The sequence below is a fragment of the Neophocaena asiaeorientalis genome, unplaced genomic scaffold (assembly GCF_003031525.2).
Source record: "Neophocaena asiaeorientalis asiaeorientalis breed wild unplaced genomic scaffold, Neophocaena_asiaeorientalis_V1.1 scaffold395, whole genome shotgun sequence".
NCBI lineage: Eukaryota > Metazoa > Chordata > Mammalia > Artiodactyla > Phocoenidae > Neophocaena > Neophocaena asiaeorientalis.
Genome location: NW_020172274.1, coordinates 1,863,415 through 1,883,022, shown reverse-complemented (window position 1 = coordinate 1,883,022; position 19,608 = coordinate 1,863,415). Strand labels below are relative to the sequence as shown.

The 19,608-nt window shown below is 35.4% G+C and overlaps 1 pseudogene; it reads right to left on the bottom strand.

Annotated features, from left to right (window-relative positions):
- Nucleotides 1–14,646: 14,646 nt before the first annotated feature.
- LOC112412049 (tigger transposable element-derived protein 1-like) lies at nt 14,647–16,395 on the bottom strand (annotated as a pseudogene).
- Nucleotides 16,396–19,608: the final 3,213 nt, after the last annotated feature.

Genomic DNA, 19,608 nt, shown 5'->3' with positions numbered 1-19,608 from the left:
TGTTCTATGTGTCTGTTTTTGTACCAGTACCATGCTGTTTTGATTACTGTAGCTTTGTAGTATAGTCTGAAGTCAGAGAACATAATACCTCCAGCTTTGAATATTCTCAAGACTGCTTTGGCAATTTGGAGTCCTTTGTAGTTCCATACAAATATTAGGATTATTTGTTCCAGTTCTGTGAAAAATGTCATGGGCAATGTGAAAGGGATTACAATAAACCTGTAGATTACTTTTGGTTACATGGACATTTAAACAATATTAAGTATTCCAACCCATGAACATGGGATATCATTCCATTTCTTTATATTATTTTCAATTTCTTTTATGAATGTTTTATAGTTTTCAGGGTATAAGTGTTTCACTTTTTTTGTTAAATTTATTCCTAAGTACTTTATTCTTTTTGATGCCATTTTAAATGGGATTGTTTTCTTGCTTTCTCTTTTTGATAATTCATTATCAATGTATTAAAAAAGCAACAAATATCTGAATATTAATCTTACATCCTACAGCTTTATTGAATTCATTTATTATAATAGGTTTTTTGGTGGAAACTATAAGGTTTTCAAAATATAATACCATGTTATCTTCAAAAAGTGATAGTTTTGTTTCTTCCCTTCCAATTTGAATGTTTTATTTCTTTTTCTTGATTACTTTGGCTAGAATAGCCAATGTTAAATATATTAAATAGAAATGGCAAGAGTGGGCATATTTGTCTCATTCCTGATTTTAAAGAAGAAGCTTTTAGCTTTTGCTTATGATGTTAGCTGTGGGTTTATCATAAATGACCTTTATTATGTTGAGATATGTTCTCCCAATCCAACTTTAATGAGAGTTTTTATCATGAGGGAATGTTGAATTTTGTCAAATGCTTTTCCTGTGTCTATTGAAATGGTCATGTGATTTTTAGCCTTCCTTTTTGCCAATGTGATGTAACACACTGACTAATTTTCAGATACTGAACTATCTTTGAATCCCTGGAATAAATCCACTTGATCATGGTGTATGATCCTTTTTATATACTGTTGAATTCAGTTTGCTGATTTGGTTTGAGGACTGTTGCACCTATATTCATGAGATATTTTGGTCTGTAATTTTCTATTGTGTAGTGTTTTTGTCTGGTTTTGGTATCAAGGTAATGGTGGCCTCATAGAATGAATTTGAAAGTGTTCCCTCCTCTTCAGTTTTTTGCAGTAGTTTGAGAATAGGTACGAGCTCTTCTTTATATGTTTGGTAAAATTCCCTTGTGAAGCTGTCCAGTAATGGACTTTTGTTTGTTGAGGGTTTTGTTTTTGTTTTTTGTTTTTAATTATGAATTGAATTTCACTACTAATGACTGGTCTATTTCTTGTGTGTCTATTCCTTCCTCATTCAGTCTTGGCAAACTGTATGTTTCCAGAAATTTGTACATTTCTTTTAGATAGTCCAATTTGTTGGCATATTACTATTTATAGTATTCTCTTAGGATTGTTTTGTATCTCTGTAATATCACTTGTTATTTCTCCTCTTTGATTTCTTATTTTGTTAATTTGTGCCCTCTCTTTCATTCTTGATGAGCCTGGATAAAGGTTTATCAATTTTGTTTATCTTTTCAGAAAATCAGCTCTTGTTTTATTGATCTTTTCTGTTTTTTTTTTTTTTTTGGTCTCTATTTTATTTATTTCCTCTCTAATCTTTATTATGCCCTTCCTTCTGCTTACTTTAGGTTTTGTTTGTTCTTCTTTTTCTAATTCCTTTAGATGGTAAGTTGGGTTGGTTATGTGAGACTTTTCTTGTTTCTTGAGATAGGCTTGTATCACTGTAAACTTCCCTCTTAGAACTGCTTTTGCTGCATCCTATAAATTTGTGAAAGTTGTGTTTCTATTTTTATTTATCAGGAAGTATTTTCTGATTCCCTGTTTTGATTTTTTCATTGATCCATTGGTATTTTAGTAGCACGTTGTTTAGTCTCCATGTGTTTTTTCCCCCATTTTACTTTCTATAACTGATTTCTAGTTTCATACCATTGTGTTTGGAAAAAAATGCTTAAAATAATCTCTATCCTCTTAAATTTGTAGAGAATTTTTTTATGACCTAGCATGTAATATATCCTGGAGAATGTTTCATGTGCAGTTAAAAAGAATGTGTATTCTGCTGTTTTGGATGTAAAGTTCTGTAGATATCTGTTAGGTCCATCAGGTATAATCTGCCATTTAAGTCCACTGTTGCCTTATTGATTTTCTGTCTAGATGATCTGTCTGTTGATGTAAGTGGGCTGTTAAAGTTCCCTACTATTATTGTATTATTGTCAGCTTCTCCCTTTACGTCTGTTAATATTTGCTTTATATATTTAGATGCTCCTGTATTAAGGGCATATATGTTAAAAATTGTTATAGCCTCTTCTTGTATCGATCCCTTTATTGTTATGTAATATCTTTCTTTGTCTTTTGTTATAGATATTGTTTTAAAGTTTATTTCATCTGGTATGAGTATTGCTAGCTCCACTTTATTCTCATTACCATTTGCATGAAATATCTTCCACTCTGTCAACTATCAGTCTGTGGGTGTCTTTAGCTCTGAAAAGAGTCTTATAAGCAGCATGTAGATGGATCTTTATTGTTTGTTGTTGGTTTTTTTTTTACCCAATCAGACACTCTATGTCTTTTGGTTGGGACATTTAGTCCATTGACATTTAAAGGAATTGTCGATATGTATGTACTTATTGCATTTTTGTTACTTGTTTTCTGGTTGTTTTTGCAGTTCTCTGTTTTTTCTTTTTTTAGTTTCTTCCCTTGTGGTTTGATGATTTTCTTCAGTGTGCTTGTGTTCCTTTCTCTCTACTCTCTGTGTATCTATTGTAGCTTTTGATTTATGGTTACCATGGGGTTCATATATGTTGACCTATAACTATACCCACTTGTTTTAAAATGGTAGTCATTTATTCAAGCACATTCTAAAAGATCTATATATATATTTTTTACTACCCTCCCCTACATTTTGTGCTCTTGATGTCATATTTTACATCTTCAAGTCCGTTCCCTTACTGATTATTGTACTTGTAGTTGATTTTACAATTTTTTTGTCTTTTTATCTTTGTAATAGCTTATTAAAGTGGTTGATAGTCAGCCTTTACTGTACATTTGTCTTTACTAGTGGGATTTTTCCTTTTCTATATATACTTATACTCTGCTATAGCCTTTTCTTTCCACTTAGAGAAGACCATTTAACATTTCTTTTAGGATTGGTTTAGTATTGATGAGCTTGTTTAGCTTTTGCTTTACTGAGTTCTTTATCTCTCCTTCAATTCTAAATGATAATCTTGCTGGGTTGAGTATCCTAGTTTGCAGGTTTTCCCCTTTCAGTCCTTTGAATACATCATGACACTCACTTCTGGCCTGCAAATCTTCTGTAGAAAAATAACCTGATAGCCTTATGGGGGTCATTGTATATTACACTCTGTTATTCTCTTGCTGCCTTTAGAATTTTCTCTTTAACTTTTGCCATTTTAATTATGATATGTTTTGATGTGGCTCTCTTTGGCTTATCTTCTGTTGGACCCTCTGTGCTTCTTGTACCTGGATATCTGTTTCCTTCTTCAGGTCTGGGAAGTTTTCAGCCATAATTTTATCAAATACATCTTAGACTCCTTTCTCTCGCTCTTCTCTTTCTTGGACCTCTGTAATGCGAATATTGGTATTCTTGATGTCTTAGAGGTCCCTTAAACTGTCCTCATTTTTTTAATTTGTTTTTCTTTTTGCTGTTCTGAATGGGTGATTTCCATTATTCTATCATCCAGATCATGTATATGTTCTTCTGTATCACCTAGTCTGCTGTTAATTCCTTCTAGTACATTTTTCATTTTAGTTATTGTATTTTTCAGTTCTGACTGGTTCTTTGTTTTATTTTTTAATTACTTATTAAAATTCTCACTGTGTTCACCTATTCTTTTCCCTAATTCAGTTAGCATTCTTATTATTAATGCTTTGAATTCTTCATCTGATAAATGGTTTATTTCTGTTTCATTAGTTTTTCAGATTTTTTGGTTATTGTTCTTTCAATGGAATCAAATTCCTCTGTCTTCTCATTTTTCTTAACTTTCTATATCTCTATAAAATCAAGTGAAACAGTTACCTATTGCAGTCTTGAAGTAGTGTCCTTGTTTGGGAGCATCCTTATACAGTCTGTGTGTGCCCAGTGGCTTTGGTGGGAGACGTTGATCTGATGTGAGCACAAATCATATCTTTCTTCAGGGTGTGCTGGCAACCTTGGTAGGAGATGGAGCTGGAGATGGAAAAGCTAGGTCCAGAGCCGTGTGTGAGCTTAGGCTTCTTCTTTACTCAGGGGCCTGTACCACCCTATTGATGGTTGGGGTTGTGTCCCAAGATGCTGGTGTAGAAGCCCTGAGAGTCATATCTGAGTTGGCTCCATTCCCTTTAAGTGTGTGCTCTCTCTCTTCCCAACACCAACACCCTTTCCCCAAAGGGAAGCAGTGCTAGAGCAAGAGGGGCTGGCACCAGGGCTCAGTGTGGGTCTGGCTGTGGCCATTGGCAGTCCCAGCCACGGTTAGAGACTCAGAATGCTTCTGATGTGCTGTCCCTATATGCACCAGTAATGGCTGCCCTTATCCCACTGAGATGCAGCTGCAGTCCAAGACACCTTCGTCTGTCACAACTGAGCTGTCCCCTTGGCTGCTGCAACCTTCACCCTAAAGTGAAGCTGCACTGCAGACCAGGTGGGGCTTGTGTGGGTACTCAGTGTCAGCCACGGTGTGTGCTGTGGTGGCCTTAGCCACAGTCAGAGACCCAGACTGCTTCTGATATGCTATCTCTGTAGGTGCCTATAATAGCTGTCCCTGCCTTGTTCAGATACAGCTCTGGGTCTGTACCACATTTGTCCCTCACAGCTGAGCTCTCCCCTCAGCTGGAGCAGCCCTTGCCCCAGTGTGCAACTGCATCATGCAGCAAGTGGGTCTGGAGCAGGCACTCAGCTTAGGCTGGGGCATGCACCCGAATGGTCACAGAAAACTGACCAGCATCCTTTGTAGTTTCAATCCCCCATCTCTGCTCTGTTTTGGGAGTAAGCAAGTGTGTATGCCTTCCTTAAAAGTGGAGTCCAGTCTTCCCATAGTCCTCCTGTTAGTCCCACCAGCCCTCCAACCATCCAAGGGTACTTGTCCTCCTGGTGTTGGACCCCAGGGCTGGGGCATTCAGTATGTGGCTCAAACCGCTCACTCCCCAGGGAGGTTAACCCTCCTCTTCTGAGTCCCCTTCCGGGGTACAGGTCGTGACCCTATTGCTTCACTTCCCTTCCTACCCAATTCCTTGTGGCTGTTCTTACAGCCTTGGTCTTACAAGAGTCTTTCTGTCAGTCTCCAGTTACTTTGCAGTAAGAATTGTTCCACATATAGACGTTCTTGTTGTGTTTATTGAGGAAAGTGAGTTGTGTCGTCCTATTCCACCATCTTGATCTGAATCCCTCTCATAAAATATTTTAGACCAGAGATGGAATGTAACATTTTTAGATTAGCCAATATGCACTTACACGTAACTTTTTTATGAAATTAAGTTCATAATTTTAAATTATACAATAGTTCGTGAAATATCTAGTTACTTTTTTTATTTAGCAGACTGTGGACTCTAATAAATATATAAATTTTAAAATATCTTAAAAGGGCATATATGTTGTTATTTTTTTTAAAAAAATCACTCTAAAAGGAAACATGTATTTTAATACCTTAATTTAAGATAAAAAATTATTTTAATTATTACTTTTTTCTCTAATATTGATTCATTTAAATTGATCAACTATTATAATGACTGATATTTTATAGTAAATGACAATATAATTAAAATTTAACAAATTTTACTAAGTAAGCCATTTTAAAAATAATATTCAAGCTAAAGTTCTTATTTAAAATACTTTTGAGCAACTTTTTTAAGATTATTATTAGTTTAACTAGCATTAGCCTGCAACTCAAGAAAAGTTTTCCTGAGGCTTTGTCATTATTTTTTGTCTTGATATTATTGTCTAGACTCCAAACTTTCAGATGTAGAAACTTAATTTCTTTTAATTAGAGATTAAATTTTGATACCTGAGGGAATTAAAACTTAAAATCACATTTTTCATAACACTTCTGAAAGTCTTACTCTCTGATGAAAGTTTAATGTAAAGAGGTAAACTTACATTTAAATTCTAATAGTACATTTCCCTGGATTTGGATGATTTACATAAACTCTACCAACCTTGTTTTTTTCCTTTTTTTCTTCTTTAAAATAGAAACACCTCACAGGATCTTAAGGAAATAAAAGGAGACAATGTTGATTTAACACAGTTACTACCACAAAGTAGGTGCTTAATTTTAGTGTCCTTTTTTTCCTGAAAATACTTATTTTGCAAATATAGATGATCCCTGGTAACTAAGTCTACATTTTTCTCTGTGGGGCAGCTATTGAAAAATAATTAGATTTGGAAAACTATGAATACTTTCATTACACTTTTCGGTCTCACTGTGTTTCCCTTTGATCTGCTGTTTCTTGATAAATTGTCTCTTCTGGGTGAAAACTGGGATACTTTTCAGTTGCTTCTTATCTTAAAATATTTTTTAGTATGTTAACATATTTAAAGACAAAATGCGATTAAAATTCAGAAAATAAACAGAATCAAAATCTTTGAGGGTAGAGCTGGATCATTCAGCGTAAAGACTCCATCTATTCAGAGGTGCTCTCAACTTTTAGGGAAGAAGCATAGGAAAAAGGTGATTGGGGTTTAATAATCTGTAATATATTATTCATCATGCCTTGCAATATGCCATCAGAACCGTATACCTGGGTCTTATTTAATTCCATCTTCTCCCAAATCCAGTTATTGCCAAGAATTTCAATTCTACCCCCCATATTTGCTGAGTATATCTATTTATGTTCATCCTCATTATCACTACTCTAGGCAGATACTAGCCTCCAGGTTGTTCTGCTCAGATATGCAGCACAAATGAACTTTCTAACATGTTCGTCTGATGACATTTGCTGTTGACTAAATGTTTGGGTCCCCCCCACCCACCACAGTCATTATGTTGGACACTTAATCCCCAGTGTGATGGTATTTGGAGGTGGGGCCTTTGGCATGTAAGTGGTTTTGGATGAGTTTTATGGGTGTGGTGCCCCCATGCAGGGATTCGTGTCTATGATAGTTAATTTTAATATCTAATGACTCTATTTCTAGTAGTAAATAGAGTACTGACAGTCCAGGGTATGGACTATTTATAGAGATATACAAATGATCTGCATTAGATACTCCTAATAAACCACTTAAAAGAAACAAGAAGCCAGGTGACTCTATATATGATACGCTTGAACCTTTTTAAAAACTAATGAAACTAACTGATACTTTTGTTATGAATATCCTTGTATGCATGTATTTTTTCTTTTCTCTCTTATTCCCTTATCATATAAGATAAGATGTATTGACTTTACATATCATATTACCTGAGGTACAATATCAAAAAGAAGAATAAACATCACTCAAGGAGTTTACTTCCTCTCCAGGGCAAGGGGTTAGTGCAGTTTTGGTTGTACACAGGATAATTGTACAACATTAGACCTTGTTATTATCTTTATTTGGAAATTAAGTATAGTTTAAGGATATATGGGTTTCAAGTTGTTAAGGAGTGGACATGTGATTGTTAATTTTGTGTCACCTTGACTGGCTCTCAGGTGCCCAGATCTTTGACTAAACATTATTTTTGGATGTGTCTGTGGGAATGTTTCTGCATGAAATTAGCATTTGAATCAGTGGATTCAGAAAATCAGTTTACCTTCTGCAGTGTGGGTGAACACCCTTCAGTCCTTGAACAGAAAAAAAACACAGAGAAAGGAAGACTTGAGTTATTGCTTGAGCTGGGACATTGATCTTCCCCCACTATTGGCATTCCTACTTCTCAGGCCTTAAGACTCTAGCTGAATTACACTAACTAGCTCTTGTGGGGCTCCAGTTTGCAGATGGCTGATAGTGAGACTTCTCAGGCTCTATAATTGTGGGAGCAAATTTCTTATAATAAATATTTTTATTATATAAAAGATTTATATACTATATATAAATAGGATATAAATCTAAGCAGGATTTATATCCTGCTATATATATCCTATTAGTACTTATTCTCTAGAGAACCTTAATACTGTGCCTTATAAAGGGATGAAAAGACCAGAGTACTCTCCACCATGTAAGGATATAGTAAGAAGGGGGCCATTTGCATACCAGGAAGAGGGTTCTCACCAGGAACTGAATTGGCCAGCCCATTGATCTTGGACTTTCCAGCATCCAGAACTACCAGAAATAAATTTTTGTTGATTAAGCCACCTAGTCTATTATATTTGTTATTGCAACCCAATAAGATAAGTCAGTGTTATTCCACTTCAAAGATGTTCCTCTGGTTTCCTCTGGTTTTCTGCTTCTGTTTTGTAAATAAGTTAATTTGTATCATTTTTTTAGTTTCCACATATAAGTGATATCATACGATATTTATCTTTGGCTTACTACACTTAATATGATAATTTCTAGGTCCATCCATGGTGCTGCAAATGGCATTATTTCATTCTTTTCTATGGCTGAGTAATATCCCATTGTATGTACATACCACATCTTTTTTTCCCCCATTCATCTTTTATCTACCCATTTATTTATTTATTATACATACACATGTATGTATTCTTTTTCAGATTCTTTTCTCATATAGGTTATTATGGAGTATTGAGTAGAGTTCTCTATGCTATATAATAGGTCCTTGTTGATTATTTTATATATAATAATGTGTACATGTTAATTCCCAACTTCTTAATTTATCCCTCCCCACAACAATTCCCCCTTTGGTAGCCATAAGTTTGTTTTGAAATCTGTAAGTCTCTTTCTGTTTTGTAAATAAGTTTACTTGTATCATTTTTTTAGATTTGGCATATAAGTGATATCATATATTTGTCTTTCTCTGTCTGATTAACTTCAATTAATATGACAATTTTTCCATCCATGTTGCTGGAAATGGTGTTATTTCATTCTTCTTTATGGCTGAATACTATTCCATTATATATATATATATATATATATATATACCACATCTTCTTTATTCATTTATCTCTTGGTGGACATTTAGGTTGTTTCCATGTCTTGACTATTATAAATAGGGCTGCAGTGAACATTGAGGTGCACGTATCCTTTCAAACCATGTTTTTCTTGGGATATATGCCCAGGAGTGGGAATGCTGGATTATATAGTAGCTCTATTTTTAGTTTTTAAAGGAACATCCATACTGTTCTCCATAGTGGCTGTACCAATTTACATCCCTACCAACAGTGTAGGAGGGTTCCCTTTTCTCCACACCTTCTCCAGCATTTATTGTTTTGTAGAGTTTGTGATGATGGCCATTCTGACTGGTGTGAGGTGATACTTCATTTTAGCTTTGATTTGCATTTCTCTAATAATTAGCAATGTTGAGCATCTTTTTATATGCTTTGTGTTCATCTGTATGTTTTCTTTGGAGAAATGTCTATTTAGATCTTCTGCTCATTTTTTGATTGGGTTGTTTGTTATTTTTGCTATTCAGCTCAATGAGCTGTTTATATATTTTGGAGATTAATCCTTTGACAGTCACAACATTTGCAAATATTTTCTCACATTCTGTGGGTTGTCTTTTCATTTTGTTTTTGCTTTTATTTGCTGTGCAAAGCCTTTTCAGTTGAGTAAAGTCCCATTTGTTTATTTTAGGAGGTGGATTACTCTAGGAGGTGGATCCAAAAAGATATTGCTGCAATTTATGTCAAAGAATGTTCTGCCTAGGTTTTCCTCTAAGTGTTTTATAGTATGCAGTCTTACATTTAGGTCTTTAATCCATTTAATATGGTGTTAGAGAATGTTCTAATTTCATTCTTTTACATGTAGCTGTCCAGTTTTCCCAGCACCACTTATTGAAGAGACTGTCTTTTCTTCACTGTACAGTCTTACCTCCTTTGTTGTGGATTAATTGACCATAGGTGCATGAGTTTATTTCTCAGCTTTCTATCCTGTTCCATTCATCTATATTTCTATTTTTGTGCCAGTACCATGCTGTTTTGATTACTGTAGCTTTGTAGTATAGTCTGAAGGCAGCTAGGCTGATTCCTCCAGTTCCGTTTTTCTTTCTCAAGATTGCTTTGGCTATTTGGGGTCTTTTGTGTTTCCATACAAATTTTAAAATTCCTGTTCCAGTTTTGTAAAAAATGCCATGGGTAATTTAATAGGGATTTCATTGAATCTGTAGATCACTTTGGGCACTATAGTCATTTTGACAATATTGATTCTTCCATTCCAAGAACATGGTATATCTTTCCATCTGTTAGTGTCACCCTCAGTTTCTTTCATCAGCATCTTTAGTTTTCAGAGTACAGGTCTCTGCCTCCTTAGGTAGGTTTATTCCTAGGTATTTTATTCTTTTTGATGTGATGGTAAATGGACTTCTTCCCTTAATTTCTCTTTCTGATCTTTTGTTGTTAGTATATAGAAATGCAAGAGATTTCTGTGTATTAATTTTGTATCCTGCAAGTTTACCAAATTCATTGGTGAACACTAGTAATTTTCTGGTAGTATCTTTAGTATTTTCTATGTATAGTATCATGTTATCTGCAAACAGTGACAGTCTTACTTCTTTTCCAATTTGTGTTCCTTTTATTTCTTTTTCTTCTCTGATTGCCGTGGCTAGGACTTCCAAAACTATGTTGAATAATAGTGGCAGAGGGTGGACATTCTTGTCTTGTTCCTGATCTTAGAGGAAATGCTTTCAGTTTTTCACCATTGAGCATGACGTTTGCTGTGGGTTTGTTGTATATGGCCTTAATTATGTTGAGGTAGGCTCCTTTACGCACTTTCTGGAGCATTTTTATCATAAATGGGTATTGACTTTTGTCAAAAGCTTTCTCAGTATCTGTGGAGATGATCATATTTTTTTTCTTTAATTTGGTGTATCACATTAATTGATTTGTATATATTGAAGAATACTTGCATCCCTGGGATAAATCCCACTTGATCGTGGTGTATGATCCTTTTAATGTATTGTTGGATTCTGTTTGCTAGTATTTTGTTGAGGATTTATGCCTCTATTCTCATCAGTGATATTGGTCTGTAATTTTCGTTTTTGTGATATCTTTGTCTGGTTTTGGTATCAAGGTGATTATGGCCTTGTAGAATGAGTTTGGGAGTGCTCCCTCATCTATAACATATTTGTTTCTTGTCTCATTTTTTTTAATGGGTGGGGCTGTGTTCCTCTCTTACTGGTTCTTTGGCCTGAGGTGTCTGGCACTGGAGTTTTCAGGCAGTTGGGTAGAGCTGGATCATGGTGCCAAAATGAGGACCTCTGAGAGACCTCACACTGATTAATATTTCTTGGGGTCTGAAGTTCTCTGTTAGTCCAGCGGTTTGGACTTGGCACTCCCACCACAGGAGCTCAGGCCTGATCCCTAGCCTGGGAACCAAGATCCCAAATGTTATGCAGCAAAAAAAAAAAAAAAAAAACCCAGGAAACGTCTTGCCAGGGGGGGGCAGGGCTTAGGCAGGGGCGGGGCTTAAGCAGGGGCGGGGCATAGGCTCAGGCACATGACCAGAAAAGGCTATGAGGTGTGGGGGGGGAAGGACCTGGGCTCAGCACAGCCAAAGGAGACCCCAGATGGTGGAGATTCATGCCCAGGACCCTAGCAGGCTTGCCTGGGCTGAAGGGAGCAGGGGAAATGTTGGCTGCATTCCCCTCTGATCCCCTGATCCCCTGAAAGTCTCTCCCCATCCCTGCTTATCCCTCACCTGAGTGAGCCCCTCCAGGCATGGGAACCCCTCCCCTTCCCCAGTTGCCTCTCAGTGGCACCAGTCCTGTCCCACCTCCAATTCTCCTCCCCCCATATCCTACCTCCTGGTCATGCAGGGGTTCCTCCCATCCCCTTAGGTGTTTGAGGTCCCCCACCAATGCCTGGTAGGTGCCCTAGTTGTGAGGATGTGAACTCTGCATCCTCCTACTCTGCCATCTTGACTCTGCCCCCTGGTCATGTTTTCTTTTGCATTTTTCTCTAGATATTTTTGACTTATGCTTTGATTTTTTTCAGTAATGCATTGGTTGTTTAGTAGCATCTTGTTTAACCTCCACATATTTGTATTTTTTTTAGTTTTTTTTCCCTGTAGTTGATTTCTAATATCATAGTATTGTGATCGGAAAAGTTGCTTGATGTGATTTCAATTTTCTTAAATTTATTGAGTCTTGCTTTATGGCCCAGCATGTGATGTATCCTGGAGAATGTTTCAGGTGCACTTGTGAAGAATGTGTATTCTGCTGCTTTCAGATAAATGGTCTATAAATATCAATTAACTCCATTTGATCTAATGTGTCATTTAATGCCTTCATTTCCTTATTCATCTTCTGTTTAGATTATCTGTCCATTGACATAAGTGGGGTGTTAAAGTCTCTCATTATTATTGTGTTACTGTCAACTTCTTTTATGGCAGTTAGCATTTGCCTTATATATTGAGGTGCTCCTATGTTGGGTGCATATATATTTATAATTATTATAGCTTCTTCTTGGATTGATCCCTTTATCCTTTATGTAGTGTCCTTCTTTGTCTCTTGTAACAGTCTTTTTTTTTAAGTCTATTTTGTCTGACATGAGTATTGCTACTCCAGCTTTCTTTTGATTTGAATTTGCTTGGAATAACATTTTCCATCCCCTCACTTTAGGCTATATGTGTCCCTAGATCTGAAACGGGTCTCTTTTAGACAGCATATACATGGGTCTTGTTTTGTATCCACTCAGCCAGTCTGTGTCTTTTGGTTGGAACATTTAACCCATTTACATTTAAGGTAATTACCAATATGTAGGTTCTTATTGCCATTATGTTAATTGTTTTGGGATTATTTTCATAGGTCTTTTTTTTTCCCCCTTATTCTTTTGTTCTCTTCTCTTGTGACTTGGTGACTGTCTTTAGTGTTGTGTTTGGATTCATTTTTCTTTTTTCTGTGTGTATCTATTGTAGATTTTTGGTTTGCTGTCACCATGAGGTTTTGATATAGCAGTCTATATATAAACAAGATTAAGTTGCTGCTCTCTTAATTTCAAACGCATATCCAATATCTGCATTTGTACTCTCCTCTTCTCATGATTGCTGGTTTTTGATATTATATTTGTGATACCACATCTTCTTTATCCATTCATATGTTGATGGATATTTAAGCTGCTTCCATGTCTTGGCTATTGTAAATAGTGTTCCTATGAATATTGGGTACATGTCTCTTTTCTAGTTATTTTCTCCAAATATATGTCCTAGAGTGGGATTGCTGGATCATATGATATCTCTGTTTTTAGTTTTTTAAGAAACCTTCATACTGTTCTCCATAGTGACTGCACCAATTTACATTCCCACCAGCAGTGTAGGAGGACTCCCTTTTCTCCACATCCTCTCCAGCATTTATGGTTTGTAGACGTTTTGACGATGGCCATTCTGACTGGTGTGAGATTATACCTCATTATGGTTTTGATTTGTATTTCTCTAAGTATTAGTTATGTTGAGCATATTTTTATGTGTCTGTTAGCCATCTGTATGTCTTCTTTGGAAAAATGTCTATTTAGGTCTTCTGCCCATTTTTTGATTGGGCTGTTTGTTTTCTTGATATTGAGCTATATAGCTTTTTGTATATTTTGGAAATTAATTCCTTATTGGTCACATTATTTGCAAGTATTTTCTCCCATTCCGTAGGTAGTCTTTTCATATTGTTTATGGTTTCCTGTGCTTGCAAAACTTTTAATTTTAATTAGGTCCCATTTGTTTATTTTTGTTTTTATTTCCATTACTCTAAGAAATCCAAAATGATATTGCTGCAATTTATGTCAAAGACTATTCTGTCTATATTTTCCTTTAGGAGTTTTATGGTATCTGGTCTTACATTTAGGTCTTTAATCCATTTTGAGTTTATTTTTGTATATGGTGTTAGAGAATGTTCTGATTTCAGTCTTTTACATGTAGCTCTCCTGTTCTCCTAGCACTACTTACTGGAGAGACTCTCTTTTCTTCATTGTATATTCTTGCTTTGTTTGTCATAGGTTAATTGACCATAAGTGTGTGGGTTTATTTCTGGACTCTGTATTCTGTTCCATTGATCTATGCATCTGTCTTTGTGCAAGTACCATACTGTTTTGATGACTGTAGCTTTGTAGTATAGTCTGAAGCCAGAGGGAATGATTCTTTCAGCTCTTTTCTTCTCTCTCAAGATTATTTTGGCTATTCAGGGTCTTTTGTCTTTCCATACAAACTTAAAATTCTCATTTCAGTTCTGTGAAAAATGTCATTGGAAATTTGATAGGGATGGCATTGGATACTGTCTTGTTAAGCAATAGATATTCAATTTTTAGCACAGTGCTTAAGAATATGGACAACTACTAAGGACAACTATTTGATAAAAAAATATGCAAACTTGGTATAGGTATACCTTGGAGATATTGAAGGTTTAGTTCCAGGCTACCACAATAAAATAAATATCACAATAATGTAAGTTACATGAATTTCTTGGTTTCTAAGTGCATATAAGAGTTATATTTATACTATACTGTAGTCTATTAAGTGTGCAATAGCATTATGTATAAAAAGCAATGTACATACCTTAGTCAAAATACTTTATTGCTAAAAAATGCTAACTATCATATGAGCATTTAGCAAGTTATAATCTTTTTCTGGTGGAGGCTCTTGCCTTGATGTTGATGGCTGCTGACTGATCAGGGTGGTGGTTGCAGAAGGTTGGGGTGGCTGTGGCAGTTTCTTAAAATAAGACAGCAATAAAGTTTGCCACATCAAGTCTTCCTTTCACAAATGATTTCTCTGTAGCATGTAATGCTGTTTGATAGCATTTTACCCACAGTAGAACTTCTTTCAAAACTGCAGTCAATCCTCTTAAATCCTAGCATTCTTTTATCAACTAAGTTTATGTAATATTCTAAATCCTTCTTTGTCATTTCAATAAGCTGCATAGTATCTTCATCACCAGGAGTAGATTCTATCTCAAGAAACCACTTTCTTTGCAACTCTTCGTCCATTAGTGTTTTGTCATGAGATTGTAACAATTTAGTCACATCTTTAGGCTCTACTTCTAATTCTATTTCTCTTGCTCTTTTCGCCACATCTTCAACTACTTCCTCTAGTGAAGTCTTGAAACCCTCAAAGTCATCCATGAAGGTTTGAATCAACTTCTTTCAAACTCCTGTTAACGTTGGTGTGTTGATCTCTTCCCACAAATCATGAATGTTCTTAATGGCATGTAGAATGGTGAATCTTTTCCAGAAGGTTTTAAATTCACTTTGCTCATATCCATCAAAAGAATCACTATCTGGCAACTGTAGCCTTACAAAATGTATTTTTTACCTAGTAAGTCTTGAAAGTTGAAATTACTTCTCGATCCATGGGCTGCAGAATGGATGTTGTATTAGAAGGCATGAAAACAACACTAATCTCATTGTACATCTCCATCAGAGCTCTTGGGTGATCAGGTACACTGTCAGTAAGCAGGAATATTTTGAAAGAAAACTATTTTTCTGAGTAGTATGTCTCAATAGTTGCCTTAAAATATTAAGTAAACCATGTCGTAAACAGATATGCTCTCATCCAGGCTTTGTTGTTTCATTTCCACAGCACAGGCATAATGGATTGAGAATAATTCTTAAGGACCCTGGAATTTTTGGAATGGTAGATAAGCATTCAGTTCAACTTAAATTCACCAGCTGCATTAGCCCCTAACAAGACAGTCAGCCTGTCTTTTGAAACTTTGAAACCAGGCATTGACTTCTCCTCTCTAGGTGTGAAGGTCCTAGATGGCATTTGGTTCCAATATAAGTCTTTTTCCTTTACATTGAACATCTGTTGTTTAGTGTAGCCACCTTTATTAATTACCTTAGCTCTATCTTCTGTATAACTTGCTGCAGCTTCACATCAGCATTTTCTTTCAACCTGAACTTTTATATTATGGAGGTGGCTTCTTTACCTAAACCTCAAGAGCCAATCTCCACTATCTTCAAGCTTCTTTTCTACAGCCTTCATGGAATTGAAGAGAAGTAGGGCATTGCTATGGATTAGGCTTTGGCTTATGAGAATGTTGTGGCTGGTTTGGTCTTCTATCTACAGCTCTAAAACTTTCTCCATATCAGCAACAAGGCTGTTTTGCTTTTTTTTATCATTTGTGTGGTCACTAGAGTAGCACTTTTTGTCTCCTTCAAGACCTTTCCCTTTGTATTCACAACTCAACTGTTTTGTGTAAAACACCTAGCTTTAGGCATATCTCAGCTTTAGACATACCTTCCTCATTAAGCTTAATCATTTCTAGCTTTTGACTGAAGTGAGAGATTTGAGAATTTCCCCTTCACTTGAACACTTAGAGGCCATTGTAGGGTTATTGATTGTCCTGATTTCAATATTGTGTCTCAGGGAGTAAAGAAGTCCAAAGAGAGGGAGAGAGATGGGGAACGGCTGGATGGTGGAGCAGTCAGAACACACACATCTATGAATTAATTTCACTATCTTATATGGGCACCGTTTGTGGTGCCCAAAACCAATTACGATAGTAACATCAAAAATCACTGATCACAGATAACCATAACAAATATAATAATGAAAAAGTTTGACATATTGTAAGAATTATCAAAATGTGGCACACAGACACGAAGTGAGCAAATGTTGTTGGAAAATTGCACTGATAGACTTGCTTGACTCAGAGCTGCCACAAATCTTCAATTTGTAAAAAACACAATATCTGCAAAGTGCAATAAAGCCAAGGGCAATAAAGCAAGGTATGCCTGTACACAATATCCATGCACTGGTAAGTGGATTGTGAGGATCATTTTAAAATGAGGTCTATGTTTTGGTGTCAGCAGTCTATATTTGATGCTACAATAGGATCAAAGTATAAATGTAATCATTTTCCCTTTCTTCTCCATGTTTCCCTCATGAACATTTTCTTTTGTTCCTTTATGATTCATATTCTAAGATCAGGTAAAAAAGAAAAGATCAATGAAGGCTAGGGCTAAGGAGGAGTTTTTCTGAGTTGTTAAAGAAAAACAAAAATAAATTTAGGATTTGGGAAAAAAAAACAAAAAGATTTTTTAAATATTGTCATAGCCTTACAATTTTAAATGAAATACAATTTTAGAATAAAAGCCATATTCTCCTAGAATAAAAAGTATTTATTTCCATATATAAATATAAATTAAATACAAAAAATCATATATTTATTTTAAACATATAAAAACATATGTGCGTTACACAGAAATTTAAAAGAGTAGGTCTGGAAAAGAAGTGGGAAGAGGCAGAGGTGGTAGAACTATAGCTGTTTCTTTTAAGAAATAAAGAAATTGGAGCAAATATCGACATATCTGAGAGATACATGGCTGCCATATTCTTCTTGGTACATTTGCTATAATTTATAATTACAGGTGAACGTAAATGTTTCCACTACATTCAACAAACACTTATTAAAAGCCTACTGTATGCTGGTCACTGCTCTTGGTACTGGGGCTATAGCTGTGAAAAGGCAGATACTATCTTATTCCCATTAAACTTACATTCTCAGGAATCAGTAAAGTTACTTCGAAATTATCTCACTCAACAGGATGAGAACAGAAAAGTAAGTGACAGATTTTTAAAATAAAGTTAAATGTTCCTCAATTGCTCACAAATTATTTTAAGTACCTACTACCTTCCAGACACTGACCTAGGTATTGTGAACACAAAGGATATTAGAATAAAAGTGTGTTTCAATTAATAAATATTCCTTGGGCTGTAAAATTGACTATAAGAATGATTGAGTTCCTAGTGTTATGAAACATTTTCCTAAGAAAGATAAAGAATTTAGAAAATAAGAATTAAGCATGTGATCCTCTATGAGGGCATTAAGTTAGTAATTTAATATGAGGAAGGCCTTAATGATACCCTTAGAGATGTGGGCTTGGAGATATTAATACTGAATTGAAAAAGGAGTCTTTTTTTAGAAAAATGCAGTTAGAAAATAATGTATTCCTTGGGATTGTTATGGCAGACACCTTTTCAAACTTTAATATTTTCCAGAATTTAATCTTATTCCTTCAACTTTACTGTAATGAGAATCTTACTAGCAAACCATAATGATCAAGTCATGGGGATACTCAGAACTCATCTGTCCCTATCACATCAACTCTGAGGAAGAACACTAGAATTATAAAGTGCTCCTGTCCTCAAACCAGGAAGAGAGGTACAGAAGACTAGAGAGAACATGCTGCAGCCTTCCCTGTTTCCTTTCTTTACAGAGGCCAATAAGGCATGTTTTCTTCTTCTTTTTCCTATTCTTCTTCACCTTCCTCTTCCTCTTCTTCCTTCTCCTTTTCTTCGTCCTCCTCTTCTTTATACATCCTCCTCCTCCTCCTTCTCCTTCAGATATAATAGATACATCATTATATTAATTTCAGGTGTACAACATAATGATTTGATATTTATTTATATATATTGTGAAATGATCACCACAATAAGTCAGGTTATCGTCCATCACTATGGTTATAATTTTTTTCTTGTGATGAGAACATTTAAGATCTACTCCCTTAGCAAAGTTCAAATATACAATACAGTGTTATTAACTATAGTTACCATGCTGTACATTACATCCTCAAGGCTTATTTCTATAACTGGAAGATTTTACCTTTCAACACCTTCAACCACTTTGCCCTTCCCCCAACCCTCACTTCCTCCTCTGCTAACTACCAATCTTTTCTCTGTATCTGTGAGCTTGGTGTTTTGTTTTGGTTGTAGATTCCACATATAAGTGAGATCATATGGTATCTGTCTTCCTCTGTCTGACTTATTTCACTTAGCATAATGCTCTCAAGAACCTCTATGTTGTCACAAATGTCAAGATTTCCTTCCTTTTTTATGGATGAATAATATTTCATTGTGTGTATGTCCATTCACTCACTGATGGACACCTACATTGCTTCCATATCTTGGCTATTGTAAATCATGTTGTAATGAGCATGCAGATGCATATATCTCTGAGTTAAGGGTATTTTTTTTCCTTCATAAAAATACCTAGAAGTAGAATTGCTGGATAATATGGTAGTTCTATTTTTAATATTTTGAGGGACCTCCACACTGTTTTCTATACTGGCTGCACCACTTTACATCCCCACCAACATTGCACAGGGATAAGGTTCCTTTTTCTCCACATCCTAGCCAACACTTGTTATTTGTTGTCTTTTTGACAATAGTCCTCCTAACAGATAGGAGGTGATAGCTCATTGTGGTTGCATTTCTCTGATGATTAGTCATGTCAAACACCTTTTCATGTACCTGTTGGCTATCTGTATGTCTTCTATGGAAAATTGTCCATTCAGATCCCCTGCCCATTTTTTTTTTGAGTTTTGTTTTGTTTATTCTTTTTGCTGTTGAGTTGAATGAGTTTTTATAGTTTTTTGGAAATTGACCCTTATCAGATATATGATTTACATTATTTTCTTCCATTCAGTAGGTAGTCTTTTCATTTTGTTGATGGTTTCCTTGCTATGCAGAAGCTTTTATTTCAATGTAGTCCTACTTGTTAATTTTTGCTTTTTTTTTCCTTTCCTTTTAGTGTCA